The sequence below is a fragment of the Hemicordylus capensis genome, chromosome 4, assembly GCF_027244095.1.
Source record: "Hemicordylus capensis ecotype Gifberg chromosome 4, rHemCap1.1.pri, whole genome shotgun sequence".
Classification (NCBI taxonomy): Eukaryota; Metazoa; Chordata; class Lepidosauria; order Squamata; family Cordylidae; genus Hemicordylus; species Hemicordylus capensis.
In genome coordinates this window covers 224,641,221-224,659,443 of record NC_069660.1, presented here as the reverse complement: position 1 = coordinate 224,659,443, position 18,223 = coordinate 224,641,221, and the positions used below count along the sequence as shown (strand labels likewise).

The window sequence follows — 18,223 nt, the reverse complement described above, 5'->3', positions numbered from 1 at the left end:
TTGGAGAGGCAAACCTCAGGTTGCATTTGCCGCGAAACCGCAATTGCACACATTGAGATGTTCATGATTTCAAACCTCTACCCTGTTTAACTATGGTTTTGTGTATGTGTGTGCATTAAGTGTTTCATGCACATCCCGGAGGGGGGGCAGAGAGTGGGTGCTTTAAAAGGAGGAAGGCAGGTCTTCCCTGCCCCTCCATGATCCCTCCACTGCTCCCCACTGTGTCAGGATTAAATGCTGCACATGGGGCTGCAGGCCTGCTTCCAGAAGCCTGCAGGCAGTGCAGCACGGAAATGGCATCTGTATGTGCACAGATGCCATCTTGAGTGGTCAGCATAGTGTTTGCCATTGCTGTGCCAATGCTACCCACGGGCTGCTGGGAGCAGCCCTGCAGCCATATGTGTGGTTGTTAATCCCAACAGTGCCATACTGGGGTGGCAGATGGTCCATGGAGGGGCAGGTAAGATCTGCCTTCCTCCTTTTAAAGTGCCTGCTTGCTTCTACCAAAATGGTTTGGTGGGGGCAGATCAAATCGTTTCGGCACCTCGAAATAGATGCACCGAAATGATTCATGCACATCCCTAGTTCTGTGTTACATACAAATGCGGCCACAATCTACTGTTGTGCTCATGGTTTTCTCTTTCAGCACCCTAGACCTTAAAAACTGACACATAACCTTTTGATGTTATTTCTTCTCTCTCTCATCAAAATTAATGAGAAATCTTATTGTCTCTTATCATGCACCAGACAATGGCATAATAATGTATCAAACCTCACCTTATTCATTCCATTTATGAGCATAGTTCTTAAAAAATAAAAACAGAATAAGCAATCAAACTGTTTATTTTACTTTTTAAAACCGTTTTCAAACAGGACTGAAATACAACAGAAAAAGAGAAAGAGAAGTGGTTGGTTCTGATCATAAGCTAGTGAAATGTATTTATGGTCAAGCTAGTTTTTCAGGGAAGAATGTACTTTGGATTGATCTAATGGGTCATGGAAAAAAGACAACTATTGGCTAATATCCAGACTGGAGATGTGAAGGCCTGGGGAGGGGGAGGGAGGGCACCCAGTTTTTTTTCTGGGGGAAAATAGGATTTCCCCCAGGCCCACCCCCCCAGGACTTCAGATCTCTAATCCAGACTAGCAATATGCTGGTTCTATAGTGCTGGCTTCCAGACTAAGGCCGCATTATTAGAACATTAGAACATAAGAATAGCCCTGCTGGATCAGGCCCTAGGCCTATCTAGTCCAGCATCCTGTTTCACACAGTGGCCCACCAGATGCCTCTAAGAAGCCCACAGGCAATAGGTGAGGGCATGCTTTCTCTCTCTCTCTCCTGCTGTTGCTCCCCGCAACTGCTATTTAGAGGCATCTTGCCTCTGAGGCTGGAGGCAGTTTGTGTAAGTGGGGGAAGGGGTGATTACTATTGTGCATGTAGGGGAAGGGCTGATTTCTGACAATCTCCCCCTCCCTCTGCAGCCCTGTGTACATCACAAAAATATGTCCCTGTGGGTTGTGTATCAGCATATATCCCTCTACTCACCCAAGATGAATGAAGTTTTTGTTACTGGAGCATTTTGTGAAATGTTATCTGAGCTTCACTCACTCTCTCTCACTCAAAAAATTCTGCTCCCTCATAACTTTCAGTAACATACAGGGGTGTACCATTAATGAGGCAAAGGGAGACGAATGTCTCCTGGCCCACAGCCTCTGAGGGGGCCCCCAAGGCCAGTGCTTGCCCTTCAATTCTGCCATGCAGCATGCCTTCAAGGGAGAGCAAAGGCAGCAGCCTGCCTGCCAAATCTCTCCCTGCTTCCCCGCCCATGTGGTGTGCTTTCGAGAGGGAGAGGGAGCTGCTGGGAGCCCGAGGCGATTGATGGAGGGAGAGAAGCAAACTTCCCCTCAGTGAAGCTTCCTCCTCCCCGGCAGGCGGAGGCAGCTGAGAATGATTGTTAGGATCACTGCTGAGCTCTGCCCTGCTCTTGGGGGAGGGGGGTGGTTCTATCTGCCTTCTATCACTGAGGCTGTACCTGGAAGTGGAAGCGGGTGGGTGACACTATAAGGAAGACAAGAAAAAGTAAGCCCCCCACCCCATTTTTGTTTTTTGCTAATTGGGGAGTTTGAACTTCCGTTTTCAAACTGTCTCACATTAAAGGGGGAAGGAGAAGAGTTTCATCTGTGTGTGGCCGTGGAGAACGGAGCACCCTTCTAGAGATTGGGTCTGTCCATGTTTCATTTTTTGTACCAGCGTCTGCTCGCAAAACTCCTGAATTCTGCAAATGTCCTGAAAAAAAGCAGCAGCAGCAGGAGGGAATCTGGGTGAGGGGAAAATGCCTTCCTTCCAATCACTCCTCTCAGCTATGCCAAGCGAAAGAGTGCAAGCCAGGAGAGAGAGGCGCGAGGGAGCAGCTAAGCAGCTCCTGCTTTTCTGAATGGTGGGTCTCTTTCCCACCCAGCCCCCAAGCTGCATTAAAAAAACCCCAACAATTCCAAGGTCTCCCCCATCCCCCCTCAAAAAAACTCATTACCTTGGGTTTTTAAAACATCTTTATATTCTTCCAAATTCAGTTGTTTAAATATTGGATCCTTTAGAGACAGAGAGGGGAATGGATAAAGAATTATGCAGGATGTGGGAATATGTTAAGTTTTCTGTTGAAATGTTTCTGCTAATGCATATTTGCATTAATATACATCTTTTATATTATTGCATTCTTGTGAGTTCAGTTGCTGTTTGTACCCTCAAGAACCCATGTGTACCATGTTGTGTGTGTATGTGTGGAGTGGGGAAAGATACTTGACTTCCCAGTCAGTGTACATAGAATTGCAGTTTTATTATAAAAGTATATAGGCACAAAGTCTCAGGTGGTACAGCTGTGTTTTGAAATAAGGGTCGAGGCTTTCAAACTTGTTGACAACCCTAGATTGGAAAAACTGAAAGAACCACATCCAAGCACTGGTTTGCAGGATTGTTTGGATGTTAAATTAATTTGCTTTGCTCTTTAAGACATGTTATGTTACCATGGAAAACCTCTACTGTGAAAAGCCAATATACTTAAAACACCACATGTAATTTCTACAAGTTTGCCTTTCCCATATTTTGCAAATTGTTTTGCACAAGGCCCCATCATTTGGTCCATATATCTTGAAGTGGATTCAGATGACAGTTTGGGTTGTCTGTTAATCTGCTACACTATATTACACATGTCCTTAATGTTCTTCTGCAGTGGAGACATGGGTCCAGGAGAAGAAGAGGAAGGCAGCAAGGGAACCATTTAAAAATCTCTTCCCTTGGCCCACTCCAGCCTTGGTACACCCCTGGTAAGATAAGTTTTTTTTTTAAAAAAAGCAGATATAAGGACTTACTGAAATATAGGCCAGTCCAGTGAGCTGTTATTTAAAAAACCCTCATTGGATGAGCTAGTATCCTATTTATGAAACTTGAATCTAATTCATAAACATTGTATAGCCATCTTATTTCATTCTCAGGCCAGCAAATAAAACCTCCCTTGACCCCGCCTTCCCACAGCCCAGCCATTACTGAAGGGTACAACAGGCAGTTAAATCTTACAGATATAACATAAATTGCTTAGTTCTCGGGCTCAAACTGAGTTTATTCCCCATCACTATCACCATCATTTATTATTTCTAAACTACTTAGGAGGATGTACTAAAGGTCTTTGTAACAGTTTAAAACTAACTTCACACCAATCCCTGCCTGCATACCTAGAATTTGATAAAGATCAACCTAAGTAGTAGCTGATAACCTCTGTTTTGATCCTTTCTGTTTGGGAAGCTTGACAGTACAAGCCGCCTTAATTTCATTTATTTTATTTTATTTTATTAATTTCCTTGATTAAAGGAAATTTATATACCATCTCTTCATCCGTATGGAAGTTCAAAATGGCTTTGACCAAGCTATGTGAATTACAGACATCTACTCTGTCTCAAGGTTTTGCTTGCATCCCTCACTGAGTTTCTTGAGCTGCCCATATCTATGCAGCTGTTGTGCTGGGACCCTTGAAGCAAGCAGCGCTTGAGCCCTCTGACTGGTTCCTGATAAAGCACCAATTCTGGTGTGGCATTGCTAGCAATCAGTTTCCATATATCTCCTTCCACAGGGTGAAAAGTCTGAGCAGAAATAAAATAAAACTAGAAAAAATAACTCTTACATGTCAAATTTCAGGGAGGAAGAATTTATTTAGTGGTATCTGAAATGAGAAATGTCAGGAAATGATTCTGATGTTCCTTAAAACCAGCGCTTCTTTCATCCAGATAAATAAAACTACATTGTGTATATGTTCTTGCAAACACAAAAGTTATTTTTGTGTAAATCAAAGACAGAAGTCTCAATTCAACTATTAGTAAGACCCAAAGTTAAGCAGATATCATTTTCTAATCTTATATCCTGAATGAGATTGAGTTTCTCTAGGGCAGGCATCCCCAAACTGCGGCCCTCCAGATGTTGCTGAACTACAACCCCCAGCATACCCAGCCACAATAAATTGTGGCTTGGGATGCTGGGAGTTGTAGTTCAGCAACATCTGGAGGGCCGCAGTTTGAGGAAGCCTGCTCTAGGGCATCGAGTAACTATGTGGATATATCTGCATGACATATTTAAAATAACCATGTATACCACTCTGAATTCCTTGGAGGAAGAGCGGGATATAAATGTAATAAGTAAGTACATTTTTACAATCAAACACTTTCCCCAAGAAACTCTTTAAATTGTTAGGGTGGGGAGAAAGTTTTGGAATATTCCATCTCACCAACTACAATTATATTATTATGAATGCACTTTTATGGTGTTCAGAATACTACATGCACATTGACTTGTCATCCTGACAACAACCATCTAAAGTTTGTTAGTATTATTACTGCTCCCCTAGTTGAAGATGGGAGACTGAAAGAGAATGTTTATGTAACATAACTTCTTGATTCAGAACTCATTTTGTTAGCCAGTGATGCTACACAAGATCAGAGGTTCCCAGGAGTCTTTGTTGGAAGCTCTGACAGTTAAAGAGGTATAACAACAATTGCAAATTACTAGTGCATAAATGCTGAATAGCTAGATATTAAACTCAAGCACCTTGCATTCAAGACTTGACACTTTAGCTGCCCTGTCACCATAATACAAATAGATCGTATAATAATTCCAGATTCACTTATTTTAAAAAGGGCTGAAAATGTTATTAGAACCAAATGAAGGCCTGAAGAACTAACAACTTGCAACAATCAAAATAGAAAGTGGAAATAGATTAAAGTAGCTGTTTGACCTCAAGGGGCCATATCAAAGCAACTCTAAAATTCATTAAAGAAACATGATAAAATGTCTTGTTGCTTACATTAGGCATTCCCTATGATATAACAGATAATATAGGCATGAACTAAGAAAAAATGTGGCTAAAGGGTCATGCCCAACTCCTGCAAAGAAAGCAGCTTAGTTCTAATCTCTTTTTTTATTCTGGGTGGTATATTATTTATTTTATTATTTTATTTAACATATTTTATACCACCCCAGACCTACATATAGACAAACAGTCCTCCCTAACCAGTATAAAATTCAGGTTTCACTCATGTGCATAAGTGCATCGCCTGATTTATGTATGTGAGATGATGTAAGTCTTGAACCAGCATTCTTGTGCCCTCTGTACCAATTTGATTCACTAGTAGCCTTATGGAGCCGGTTCAGATATGTCAGCTGACTCTCTCAAACACAAGGGGGGAAAGCATGGGCACGTAATAACATTTATAGAATGTTATATTTATTTTATCTATGCAACAAAGAGTGGTTCTGAGAAACCAGCTCCCCATGAGATTAAGTGGCAGGGAGATGATATACTGGATGGGAAGGATGTTATAATCACTAGTACTGCAATTTTTCCCATCTTGCCCTATCCTGTCAAGTTTCAAATACAAAATGGAAGCTTATTTATGCATCCCATGGAAGCCTGTGCAACACAACACAGATTTTCTGTGATTATAAATACTACAATAGCCATCACAAATGTACTCCTTCACTCTTCTGCAAGGTATAGGATCACACTGCAGCTCTGAGTCTCTGACTGAGCTCCCACAGTTTTAACTTATCTATAGAATCAGGCAGTTAAATATTTAGACAACTGTCTTTGACATCCTAGTTGACATCATCATCAGTGAGGGTGGGTTCAGACATCATGGTGTGCATGTAGATAAATTCATGGATGACAGGTCTCTCAATGCCTACTAGTCTGGTGGCTATAAGCCACCTCCAACCTCAGAGGCAAGATGCCTCTAAATAGCATGCCTTCACTTCTTGCCTGTGAGCTTCTCAGAGGCATCAGTTGGGACACTGTGTGAAACAGGATGCTGGACCCAATGGGCCTTGGCCATGATCCAGCAGGGCTGTTATAATGTTCTTATGTTCTCATGTTCCAAAAATTTTGATTTTGATTTTGATTCAACCTGATCCAACTTCAACAATTTCAGATTTGGATTCCATGGGCTCTGGCGATGTTAGATATCAGATCACATTCAGAATCAGAATTCTGACTTAAATTTGGATTTCCCCCCATAGTGATCAATAGGGCAATAAAAATGAAATCACCAAAATTCACCAGTTGGTCCTAGTGTATTGAAATTTGCCACACATGTGGGGAATGAGGTCAGGGCCCCCTGTCTTGAATGTGAAGATAATCAGTCAATCCCATGATTTTGGTTAATTTTTGAAAGTTTTGTCAAAAGTGGTGCAATCTGGCTTCAGAATTTTACAAAAACTTCTGAAGCGGAAGACTCTCCTTGGACTATCATTCCATCAGCATATGGAGGAATCTGTGCTTTGCCTTCATGAAAAGGAGTAATAGCATGCCCCCTTTGTACCCCTTTTATATTCTGGAATGGATGGGCATATAGTTATGAAATCTGGCATGAATGAAGTCCACATTGGCAGGAATTTGTATTATTTTTTTCAGTGCTGTGGGTCACTCCTTTGGGTTTTGGTGATTTTTTTTGGGGGGGGGGTGGCGGGGAAAGGCTAAATATGGTGAAATCTGGCTTGTTTCAAGCCAAAACATTTGGACCATCATTCCACTCCCATGTGGAATAAAAAGGACATATTTATTTATACCTTTCAATTTTTACTGCTTTTTGGCAATTTCAAATAAAATCTGAATTTTTGAACTAAAATTTGCCAGGCCTAACAGTGAGCCAGTGGCTTGGTTGAACTTATGGTTCTCATAATGCACTAATGTGTCTGACATCTGATTTTGGGATGACTATGCTGACATTGGGTATGTTGTGTGAATCTGATAACGTTGGCATATGCTTGCAATATGGAAGCCAACATCTGTAACCAAATTTTGAAGTGGGGAATAGATGTTGGCTTTCGGACCACAAGTAGAGCAAAATATGCTGACATTGGCAAATTTGCACAACACACCCAATGTCAGCATAACTGTTCCAACACCAGATGTTGGGCTTTTGGGTGCACCCCAGAAACCAGCAATTCTGAACCTCTGGTTCACTATGATGTCTGAACCCAACCTTTGTCATTATTGTTGACATCATGGCCTTTCCCCTCCTTTTACTTTTCTTTCTTTTGTTTTTTCTGAACCACAAGCAGTTATCTTCCAGAAACGTTTCTGTGTTAGCCTACAGTAGCTGTGCTGCTTGGTTGCAGCAAAAACAACCAATTCTTGCGACACCGAAAAGACTAAGAGATTTATTAGGGCAATTATCTTGTTACCTAATCCATTTTTCTACAAGGGTCTTTTATGTCTCTTAGCCAGCCAAATGAAAGTGAATCTGGAAAAGCCTAATAATCCTTAAAGAATTGTATTTCAGAGATAAGGTGAGCCAATGGATATGAAATCAACTTACAGAGCAATTAATGTGCAGTTGTTACCCATTTGTTGTACTGAATCCAGATGCCTTCCCTTGAGGTTGTGCTCCTATAGTGGGAATACGGCTTTCTCCCCTAGACAACATAGCTGTGACGGCAGCCCGTCTCAGCAGTGCCCCCTTGCTCATCCCCTTTCGTGAGAGAGCATGAGCAGGAATGGCAGTGCAACTGGCTGTGGTTATGGAGTGAGTGAGTTCAGCAGGAGGCACCTATGTAATTTAAAAGGAAATGACTTATGCACTTCGGTTGCTGCAAGCAGACTGGGAAACAAAGGATGATTAATGGCCTGGTGTTATTATTAGTTTCACAGACTGTTCCATATTCAAAGACAGAATGGACCTGCAATCTTGTTCTGGTGCTGTGTGTCATGTTTTAATTTGAAAAGGGTAATCCTGGAAGGGCAAGCATCTTGTATCCCTTTTGTATCCCTGATACTCACAGAGGGAGATTCAAATTATTTGCGCAATTTGTATTTAACATAACTTTTTGTCAAGACTTTAAAGATAATTCTTTCCACAATCTGTATGAACCAAAATTACATAAACACTATATTATGCTGATTCAGTTCTGCCTTTACATAATTAAAGCAAAAACAAACAAGACTGATCTATGCTGTCATCCAGATTTAGGGTTGAAAAGACTCATGCCTTAGACAAGTCAGCAAAGTTGTGATTGTTGTGATATGCAAATTTTCTTCCAGAGTTCTAGAGGTTCCATGTGCCTGACTATTCTAACATTAATCATACCTTGTTTGGATTGAAGTTAATGAGCAACATTCACCACAGATGGTTGCCGTGACAGCAATGAGAGCTTGAGCCACATTGATTTAGTACACAGAGCAGATTTTTCCCCCCTTTGGTCCCACTGAATTGTTGTTATAACTAGGAGGATAGACTAATCCTGCAATCTTAAACACACTTAATATGGAGTAAGCACCACTGAATATAGTGGGAAATATGTAGTGTGCATATATAGAATTGCATTGCACAAAACTTTACTTGACTAATAGTCTGCCATTCCCCAAATTGTTCTGTTAATTAATTAAATTCATTTGCATTACCAAAACCTCAGTATTTGGTGCCTGTTTGAGATATTGAAGTGTGAAATAGGTTACAATTTAATGAAAAAAACTATCATGGATTGTTGAAAGGAAAGATCTCCCTTTTCTTTCCCTTAACTCACTAGAACTTTAATAGCTACAAGAATAAAATAGAATAGGCAAGTGTGACCATAAATTTTTTTTTAAAAAGTAGATACTTGCTAATAAACACATTAATAAATGAGTAAAGTTTCACAATGAAGTTCTAACTAGGGAAGTGAATGAAACAGTTTTTGCATTTTGTGTTAAGTTTGAAACAAAATGCAAAATGCTCAAAATGTTTCAAGTCCATTTTGTGCATTTTCAGTGTTTTGGCCATAGGGAACAATGGGGAACTCAAAACACCCCATTGTTCTCCACGGGTAGCTCCTAGGGACACCAAAGTGGGTTAGGTGGTAGGGCATGATGGGTGCTACCTACCTCCCAGTCCACAAAAGAAATTGGCAAGCGGGTGATATTTATTTATTTATTAACCTTTTCCTCAGTAGGATCCTATGGGGATTTGGGGGAAAGGTTATTTTTCAAAAAAATTGCCCACTTGCCCATTTCTTTTGTGGGTTTGGTGGTAGGTAGCACCCATCATGCCTTACCACTGAACACATATGTGTGAACACATTTTGCAATCCTGCCTTGAAAAAGCACACTGCAGGCACACAGTAAAAGGGAATCTGTCCCTCCCAACAAGGAACACATGTTTCAAACAATGTCCAAAAATGCCCAAAAAAGCATCACTGACCCAGAACCCACTGCCAGCCGCAGTGCCTGCACTGCAGTATCATCATTGACCAATGATGTGAATGATGATACTGCAAAAAGGCACTTTTCATGGTGATTCTCTTTTATTTAGCAGGGGGAGAGTAACTGGGCCTATCCACCCCCAGCACAGTACCTCCAGTGACTGTTGCTGGTGTCTATCTTATGTTTCTTTTTAGATTGTGAGCCCTTTGGGGACAGGGATCCATCTTATTTATTTATTATTTCTCTGTGTAAACCGCCCTGAGCCATTTTTGGAAGGGAGGTATAGAAATCAAATAAATAAATAAATAACCCAGTCCCTTTGAATACATTTTGAAATTTCCTCCTTTTTGTTGTCTCTTCATCAATCTAAGATCCAGCAAATCCAGATAGTTATAGCGGCAATAGATAGAACTATAGTGTACTGGAGGGGTGGGTTATAAACATCTATATATATAATTCTATAAGGCATACCCGTGGCTAATCTCATGCGTGGCAGCTCTCGCGAGAAGCACTGTGGTGATTGGGCAGTGGATATTCTATATGCAGATAGGGAGGAGGAGCCTGTGAGAAAAGAAGCACCATGGTGATTGGGCAGTGTGGATTCCATATGCAGATAGGGAGGAGGAGCCTGTGAGAAAAGAAGCACCATGGTGATTGGGCAGTGTGGATTCCATATGCAGATAGGGAGGAGGAGCCTGTGAGAAAAGAAGCACTATGGTGATTGGGCAGTGTGGATTCCATATGCAGATAGGGAGGAGGAGCCTGTGAGAAAAGAAGCACCATGGTGATTGGGCAGTGTGGATTCCATATGCAGATAGGGAGGAGGAGCCTGTGAGAGCAGAAGCACCATGGTGATTGGGCAGTGGGGATTCCATATGCAGATAGGGAGGAGGGGTCTATGATGGTTAAGGTCAGTTGAAATGCAACTGTTACTGGTCGGAAGATGCTCTTGACTGTAGAGGAGAAAAATCTATATATATAAAAAGGATAGTGGGCAGGGGTCTGCGAAGAGAGGGGTTGTGAGGGAGGAAAGAGCCCCTTCAGGAGAAGAAGGCTGCCATGGTATGAATGAGATGAGGAAACAAGATGAAGAATATCTGTTAACTCAGGAATGGAGAGAAAGAGAGCGAGAAAGAGAGAGAAGGGAGGGAAGAAAGACAGAGGGGAAAGGTTTGTGTAGGAGAGAGAAGGAGAAGAAGAAGGGAGGAGAAGAGAGAAAGAAGAAAAAGTGAGGGATGGGCCCGAGTCTGTAAGTGGCCTGAGGGGAACGAGCAGCCATGGCAGAGCCTATTTGCAGCCAGCAAGGGCCCAGTCAACCACTGCTGCTGTTTGGGGCTACCAAGGCCATTGGTGGAGGGAGTCAGGCAGGCAAGTGACTGGCCTGGGCCTGTCAGCAGCCTGAGGGGAATGAGCAGCCATGCCAATGGTGGCAGCAAGGAAGGGCCCAGTTGACCGCTGCTGCTCCTGTGGGGAGGAGCAGGAGCGGAGCTGGGGTGAGTGTGGGGAGGTCTCTGGGGAAAGGGGGCTGCAGTTTGTCCAATAGGCACCAGCAATGCTACAGCCATGACCAAGAGGGGTGAGGGGGATGGAGTAAAGGAATGGAGCAGTGTCCAAGAGGGGTAAGGGGGTGGAAGCAAAGGGATGGAGGAGGAGGAGTGCAGCTCAGGTGAGGGTGGAGAGTTCTCTGAGGTGAGTGGGCTGTGGCAGCGGGTGAGGGGAACAATCAAGTACTAGCGCGCAGATGCTCTGCGTGGGTTAAGCTAGTTTTAAATAAATTAAATTAAATACTTAGTGCTGAGATAAGAAAACCACAAAATCAAACCTACCTACATACCACCTTCCTTCCTCCTGTCCTCTTCCTCAAGAGAGGCATAAGGGCTTGCTTTATGCCTCTCAGTCCCTTTGAGTACCTTTTGAAATTCCCTCCAAAAGTGTTCCTCCTCCCTCCTCCCAAACTATGGGGGCACAGTCGACCATTATAACATTTGATTTGGATGCTAAAAAGCCAACCAAGAAGTAAGGAGTTAGCAAGCCAATTGGAAGCCAGTGCCAGAAAACCAACCAGCAAGGGAAAAACAGCATGCCAAAATGGCTCTTGAAATACTCAAAATGTTTTGTGTCGAAATTGGGTCATTCCATTTCAAGCTTGAAACTAGGAGTGTACAGAACTGCTTTGGTTTGAACCAGCTTTGACTTGAACCAGGCCAGTTCAATTGGTTTGAGTTTGAAACAGACTGACCCCCGAAAAGAGGGGTCTTTTCCAAATTTGAAGCAAGTTGGCTCAGTTTGAATCAAACCAGTTCAATGGTTCGAACATGGCGGCTGCCATTTTGTGTGCTATGTCTACACTTTTCCTGCCCTGCTGATTGGTTTTCTGCCACTGCCTTCCGATTGGCTAGCCATCTCTTTTTTCCTGGTTGACTGGTTATCAGTGTGTTGTCAAGGCAACTCTGCACCCATTGGCTGTGGGGGAGGGATGAGGGAGGGGGAGCAAAAAGGAGGGACTTTCAAAATTACTTCTGAGGAAAAGCTCTGTTTATCCTGGCTACCTTGTTGTCCTGCTGCTGTGCCTTGCCTCTGGCCTGCTGCTTTTGCTGAGTGATGTGGACCCTGCTCCTCTGCTCTGGTGGACCCTACTCCCCGGCCCCTTCTTTCTGCTGCTCTTCTGCTTCTGTGAACACCTGCTGCTTCTGTGGACCCCTGCTAACCCCTGCTGGTCCTGAGGACCCCTGACCCCTCTGGATGACCTTGCTGTGCCTTGGGTTTTTTAAATTTTTTGTTGATTACTTTAAGAACATAAGAACAGCTCTGCTGGCTCAGGCACAAGGCCCATCTAGTCCAGCATCCTGTTTCACACAGTGGCCCACCAGATGACTCTGGGGAGCTGCTTGCTGTGGATTGCCTCATCACATCTGATTAGTGAGCCCCCCCCCATTTTGTAATTTTTGGTTGGTAGTTTTGTTGGTTCTTTTAGGTTTAGTGTTTGGTAGGTTTTGTGCATTTGTTTTTGTGTGGTTTTAGGTTTAGAGTTTTGTTAAAATATATATTTTTAACTGGTGCAGTCTGGTTAATTGGTTGGTTTTTGTGCTTTTGGTGTAATTTTAGGTTCAGTTTGGTGTTTAGTTGGTTATTTTGAACAGGGCCTAGTTTGGGGAAAGGGATGTTCAAGAGGGCACAGGGCAGGGCTAGGAGCAGGATTGTGGGCAAAGAAAGGAATGATGAGTGTTTGGGGTGAGGATGGCAAGAGGGGCCTAATCCCCAAGTAGTCAATGTTCCCCTAGAGGTTATGGCATGCAGGCCCACATTTCCAGTGGCAGCTGAAATAGAAGTAGTCGGGGGAAGCCCTGTCAGGGAAGCTCTTCTTGCTTTGGTGGGAGGGAGGAGGAGGTGATGACTGCTAGCCCATCCAGATTCCCCCCTCCTCACCATTAATCCCCCTTCTCAGTGTGACCCCCGCTCAGTCCAAAACTGAGAAAGAGCAGGAGGAAGTAATTCCCATTGAGCCTGGACCTTCTCAGCCCCACTGCAACACCTTGTCAGCCCTGGACGGATGGAGGGCAGAGGACCTGGGGGTGGCCAACCAGCAGGCTCAGTAGCACCCTAATGGTTCAGAACTATTGGCAGCACCATGTGGAACCACTTTGAGCACTGCCACTACTGCTGCTGCTGCTGCTGCTGCTGCTGCTACTACTACTACTACTACTATGAATATTTATATACCGCTCTTCAACAATATTCTCAAAACAGTTTACCTAGAAAAATAAATAATACATAAATTAGATGGTCCCCTGTCCCCAAAGGGCTCACAATCTAAAAAGAAACACCAGCAACAGCCACTGGAGGAATGCTGTGCTGGGGTTGGATAGGGCCAGTTGCTCGCACCCTGCTAAATATAAGAGAATTGCCACTTTAAAAGGTGTCTGTTTGCTCATTTAGCAGGGTTTGCCAAAGATAGTCTACAACTGCTGTCTAAACCCACTGCAGGACACAGGTCAGCAGGGGAAAGGACGCCAAGCCCATCTAGATTGACATCATTGATGTGGATGCACATTGAACGGCATCATCCGGATGCCTGTGCTCCTGCTGAAGGCACTAGGCTGACTGCTGTGCCCTTGACTAGTGGTGGCAAGGGATGTGCTCCTGTTCTTGCTCTCAACAGGGCACGTTGCCTGTCATGTAATGGGTGCAGTTGGTGGGCAAGCATTCTCCCAGAGGCGCGCCTCATCACCTGAGCTATTGGAGAGATGATGGCTCTGGATGACCAGCTGTTCCAGATGGTGGAGAATGCTGGCTTCTACCAACTGCTCGAGCTGCTTGCCCCTGACTACCAGATCTGTTCATACACCACCATAAGGTAGTGTATGAAGGTAGTACCCTCCTTCTACCGGGCATGCAGGGTGGTTGTGTTGCTGCTAGAGTCAGCAGGGTCCAACACCAATCTGCAACTTGCTACAGATGTGTGGACCAGCTGTAGTGGAGTACAGGCTCTTTCCTGTCCCTCACTGTGCACTGGTGGGGGCAAGAGATAGAGGGGATGACAACTGCTATGGTTGGCAAGGCCAGCACATTCCATGCAGCGCAGCCCAGGTAGTTTCGGATGCATGTGGAGCTTCTGGACACAGACTACGCGGCAGATGAGCTATCAGTGGTCATGGGGCACCATGTGGAGGAATAGCTGTCCAGGTAGCCAAACCTTTACCAGGGCTTCATGGTCAATGATTATGCTGCCAATGTGCTGAGGGCAGCATGCCAGCTGAAGTTTGTGTCCATACACTGTCTGGCACACATTCCGCACCTGGTTGTGAAAGATGCACTTGGCATCAAGAAGCCTAGGGTGAGAAAATGTAGGGGCTCCCCCTTTGCAAGGCCTGCTGCTGCTGCTCTTTTGGAGAAGGGCCACAAAATAGTAGCCTACTTTCACTGCAGTGCAAAGTGAACTATGTTTTGAGCTCGCAGCAGGCCATTTTGAGTGAGAAGGGTAGGTGGATGCTCCAGGAGAGACTGAGTGAGCTTGGCCTATCTGGACACATCATCCCTAGGGATGTTGAAATGTGGCAGACCTCCACCTTTGCGGCCATCCATGCCCTGGCGAACTGTGGCTTGGGAGTGTGCAACCTATCTATTGTGGTCTGGAAGCTCATTTCTGAGCTATTCTTGACACTTGAGCCGTTTCTCCTTGGGACAAGCAGTTTTTGTGCCAAGGCAGCAGCTCTGAGCCAGGCTTTGCCTGTGGCTATTCTCCAGGAGAAGATGAAGGGTGAGCTCCAAATCACACTGGCCACTGGGGAAGCACATGCACTGGCAGGTCAGTTGAGGACTGGAGTGGTGAGTTGGCTCAGCACCAAGTTGGCTCAATCGGCAGAGCATGTTTGGGCCTGCTTATGTGACCCAACTATGAATGCTTTCATCACTGGTGAGCTGCCAAGGTGGAGGATCCTCCTGGTTCAAGAGATTAAGCAGGCAGAGGAGAGGAGGCTGGATCTGAACCAGGAAGAGGGTGCTGGACTGCCTACTTCTAGTGTACAGTCTATGCCCAGCATTAGCATCAACACCATTTCCCAGTCCAGCAGCAGGGTGTCCCTGGCAGCGCCAACACAGCTGCCACTTCCACCGCATTCGTTTTACCTTGTGGTTCAAATGGGGCTGCCTTAGCACCTTGCCAGGACTACGGGAGGTGCTGACCATGCCCTGCTGTGGTGCCAAGCAGAGCTTTCTGCAGTACCTGCAGGAGCTGGTGGTGGAGGACCCGCAGATGGACCTGATCCAGTTTTGGTAAACGCATCACCAAGTCTGGCTGGACTTGGCAATGGTTGCCGGACAGCTCCTCTCTTTCCCAGCAACCAATGTCCAGAGCAAGAGGGTGTTCTCCATGGCTTGGGATGTGATGACACCCCATTGTTCATGCCTAGATGTTGGCTTGTCTTCCTTGAGGCCAACCTCCCCCTGCTGGGCTATCCTGAGCTGGATGTGGAAGCTGGCTCATGATCACCCCCACCCACTGCCACTCCACTGTCAGCTCATCCTGGCCAACCGATAACTAAATGTGTTACATTAGTGCTGCTGACATATGCAGACATACATGCACACCACCACCAGGCCAGGGATGATGGACTTGTTCCCTGGTCCAGCTGGTTGATGGCCAGATTCCCTGATGGACTGGTTCCCTGGTCCAGCACCCATAAGAGGCCATGTTGGATTACAGGTTTGTTGGTTGGTTTTGATGTTGTTTGTTTTAGGGGTTTAGACTGGTCCCCTGACATATGTCATCTTGGCAGGCTGTCAGCTAGGAGCCAATCCAATCTGAGGCTAGCTTACTCTAGACAACGAAGAGAAGAAATAAGACTTCTTCTGAAGTATGCCGTTTCCCACCCCTCCCCCCACCAGTCTCTGCACATGCAGTTTAATATGCTTGTGTGCTATGGCTGCTGCTATTATTTGCTTGCTTTTGTTGGATCTCAGATGAACAAAGGCAGAAGAACTTGGTTGCCTTGCCCTTCCTTCCTTCCTGAGACTTGTTGAGGTTTGGTCTGCGAGATAGTGATGTTGTGGTGGCGAGAAATCAATCTCTCTAGTGTCTGTAATATTTTCTTGGTGATTTTTGGCTGTGAGATTAGCTTCATGTGTCTTGAGACTAACCAAATACTGCTCTGGTCTGGGGTCTGACTCTGTGCTCTGTCTGAATTCTGCATTCTAGATGTAGACTCAGTGGCATCTGGTGGTCCACTGTGTGAGGATGCTGGGCTAGATACGCCTGATCCAGGGCCTGATCCAGCAGGGCTGTTCTTATGTTCTTGTGTTAAAATGGTGCTGCTGTTGCTATGGAGTCATAATTGTGTATCTGGAGAGCAATTTCTGGGAATGCTACGCCGGTAAACAGGGCACCTGGCACTGTGTGGCTGGCAGAATCTGGGTCAGTGATTCTTTGTTTTATATACTGTTTTGCACCATGTTGAATGTGTTCTGTGGAGGGACTTGGGAGATTCCTTTATGTCTGTGTGGTGTTTTGGATTGGCACTGGTCTGGCAAAGGCTGGCAGCACTCTTTCTGCCATAGGCAAGAATGGGAATTCAAATTGATCCATTATTCCCTATGGGTAGTGCCTAGGGACACCAAAATGGTAGGGTAAAATGGGAGCTACCTACCACCCAACCCACAAAGCAAACAACAACAACAAAAGGCAATTTTTAATTTAAAAAAATCTGGGTCTAAGTTAGGGTTGACCTAAGTTAAGATTCAGTATTCACAAGCCCTGATTCTCTGTACATAGTGCCAATCTGAATATGTGTACAGTGTCTTATATTATATTTTTATTATTATTATTTTTACCTGTAGCCTCTTTGGGGGGCTTCCTAAAGGCTGGGTGTTGTTTTTTTTCCAAAGATTTCCCCTCACCCCGCTGGCCTCTAGGGCCTCACAGGGACCATTTGAGTATGTGCAGTGGCCATTTTTAAAAAATAATCTTTTTTTTAAAAGGCCACTGAAAACAAAATGGCCACCGTGCATGCTCAAATGGCCTCTGCAAAGCCTGGCATGACCTAGAGCCTCACAGAGGCCATTTGAGCATGCACGGTGGCCATTTTGTTTTTGGCAGCCATTTTTTTAAAAAAAATTAATTTTACAAAATGGCGCCCCCCTTCAAGTGGCGCCCGGGGCACGTGCCCTGCCTGCCCTACCCCTAGATACGCCCCTGGAGGAGAAAGTATGTAGTACACCGCTCTGGGCTGCTTGGAGGAAGAGCAGGATACAAATGTAATAAATAAATAAGTAAATAAATCTTCACCGTTCTGTGAGCAGTTCTTTAGAGGAGCATTGGGGATGTACTGCTTGCCAAGAGAGGCTGCAACTTAATATTGCTGATCTCATCTGAAGGTATACAGTAGGACCTCATTATTCGTGGAACTGTTATTTGCAGTTCCACGTATCTACAGGGTGTCTAATAGACACCCATATCCAAGTATGTGCAGTTACAAAAGGGTTAAAACTCACGTATCCATGGTTCCTAGAGGGCTGGAAATGACCATGGAGGTCACTGCCACCCACCATTTTGTTTGCAGCAGCCCAGTAGGAGAGAGGAGGAACCATTTTGTGGCTCATTTCCTTTTAAAAAATGGACTTTCCTCTGCATTTTTTTGTGGTTTTGGGAGGTATTGCATCCTTTGGGGGGCATTACTGGGCACATGGGGGGATTCCTGGACTTATGGAGATGCCATGGAGCATGCCAAAGTAATTTGTTTTGCTTGTGGGTTTTGTTTTGGTTTTTTGCCAATTTTTGCCTCTCTCTCTCTCTTTTTTTTTTTTTTTGGCCATTTCCCCTCCAGCCTGGAACCTAACCCCACTTGCCCCGTAGGAATAATGCCTCATTACTCACAGTTCCATTACTCGCAGCATTAGCTGAGGAATGGTACTTCCATGAGTAATGAGGTTCTCCTGTTTATTCAAAGCTGAAGTGTGAAGTGGGGGAGCTTTGCCTGCTTCCTTGCAAGTCTGCCACTTCTGCATAAATGGGA

At 44.7% G+C, this 18,223-nt stretch overlaps 1 long non-coding RNA gene across 2 annotated transcripts in view; it reads left to right on the top strand.

Annotated features, from left to right (window-relative positions):
- Positions 1–18,223, top strand: part of LOC128324468 (uncharacterized) — a 50,904-nt gene that overhangs the window by 15,405 nt on the left and 17,276 nt on the right. The window contains exons 1-2 of one of the 2 annotated variants that reach the window (XR_008306875.1): positions 2,026–2,080; positions 3,228–3,321. The exons of the other annotated variant lie outside the window; for it this stretch is intronic. This is a non-coding gene — a long non-coding RNA (uncharacterized LOC128324468). Of the gene's footprint in view, positions 1–2,025; positions 2,081–3,227; positions 3,322–18,223 lie in introns of those variants that run through there. 2 annotated transcript variants of the gene reach the window in all.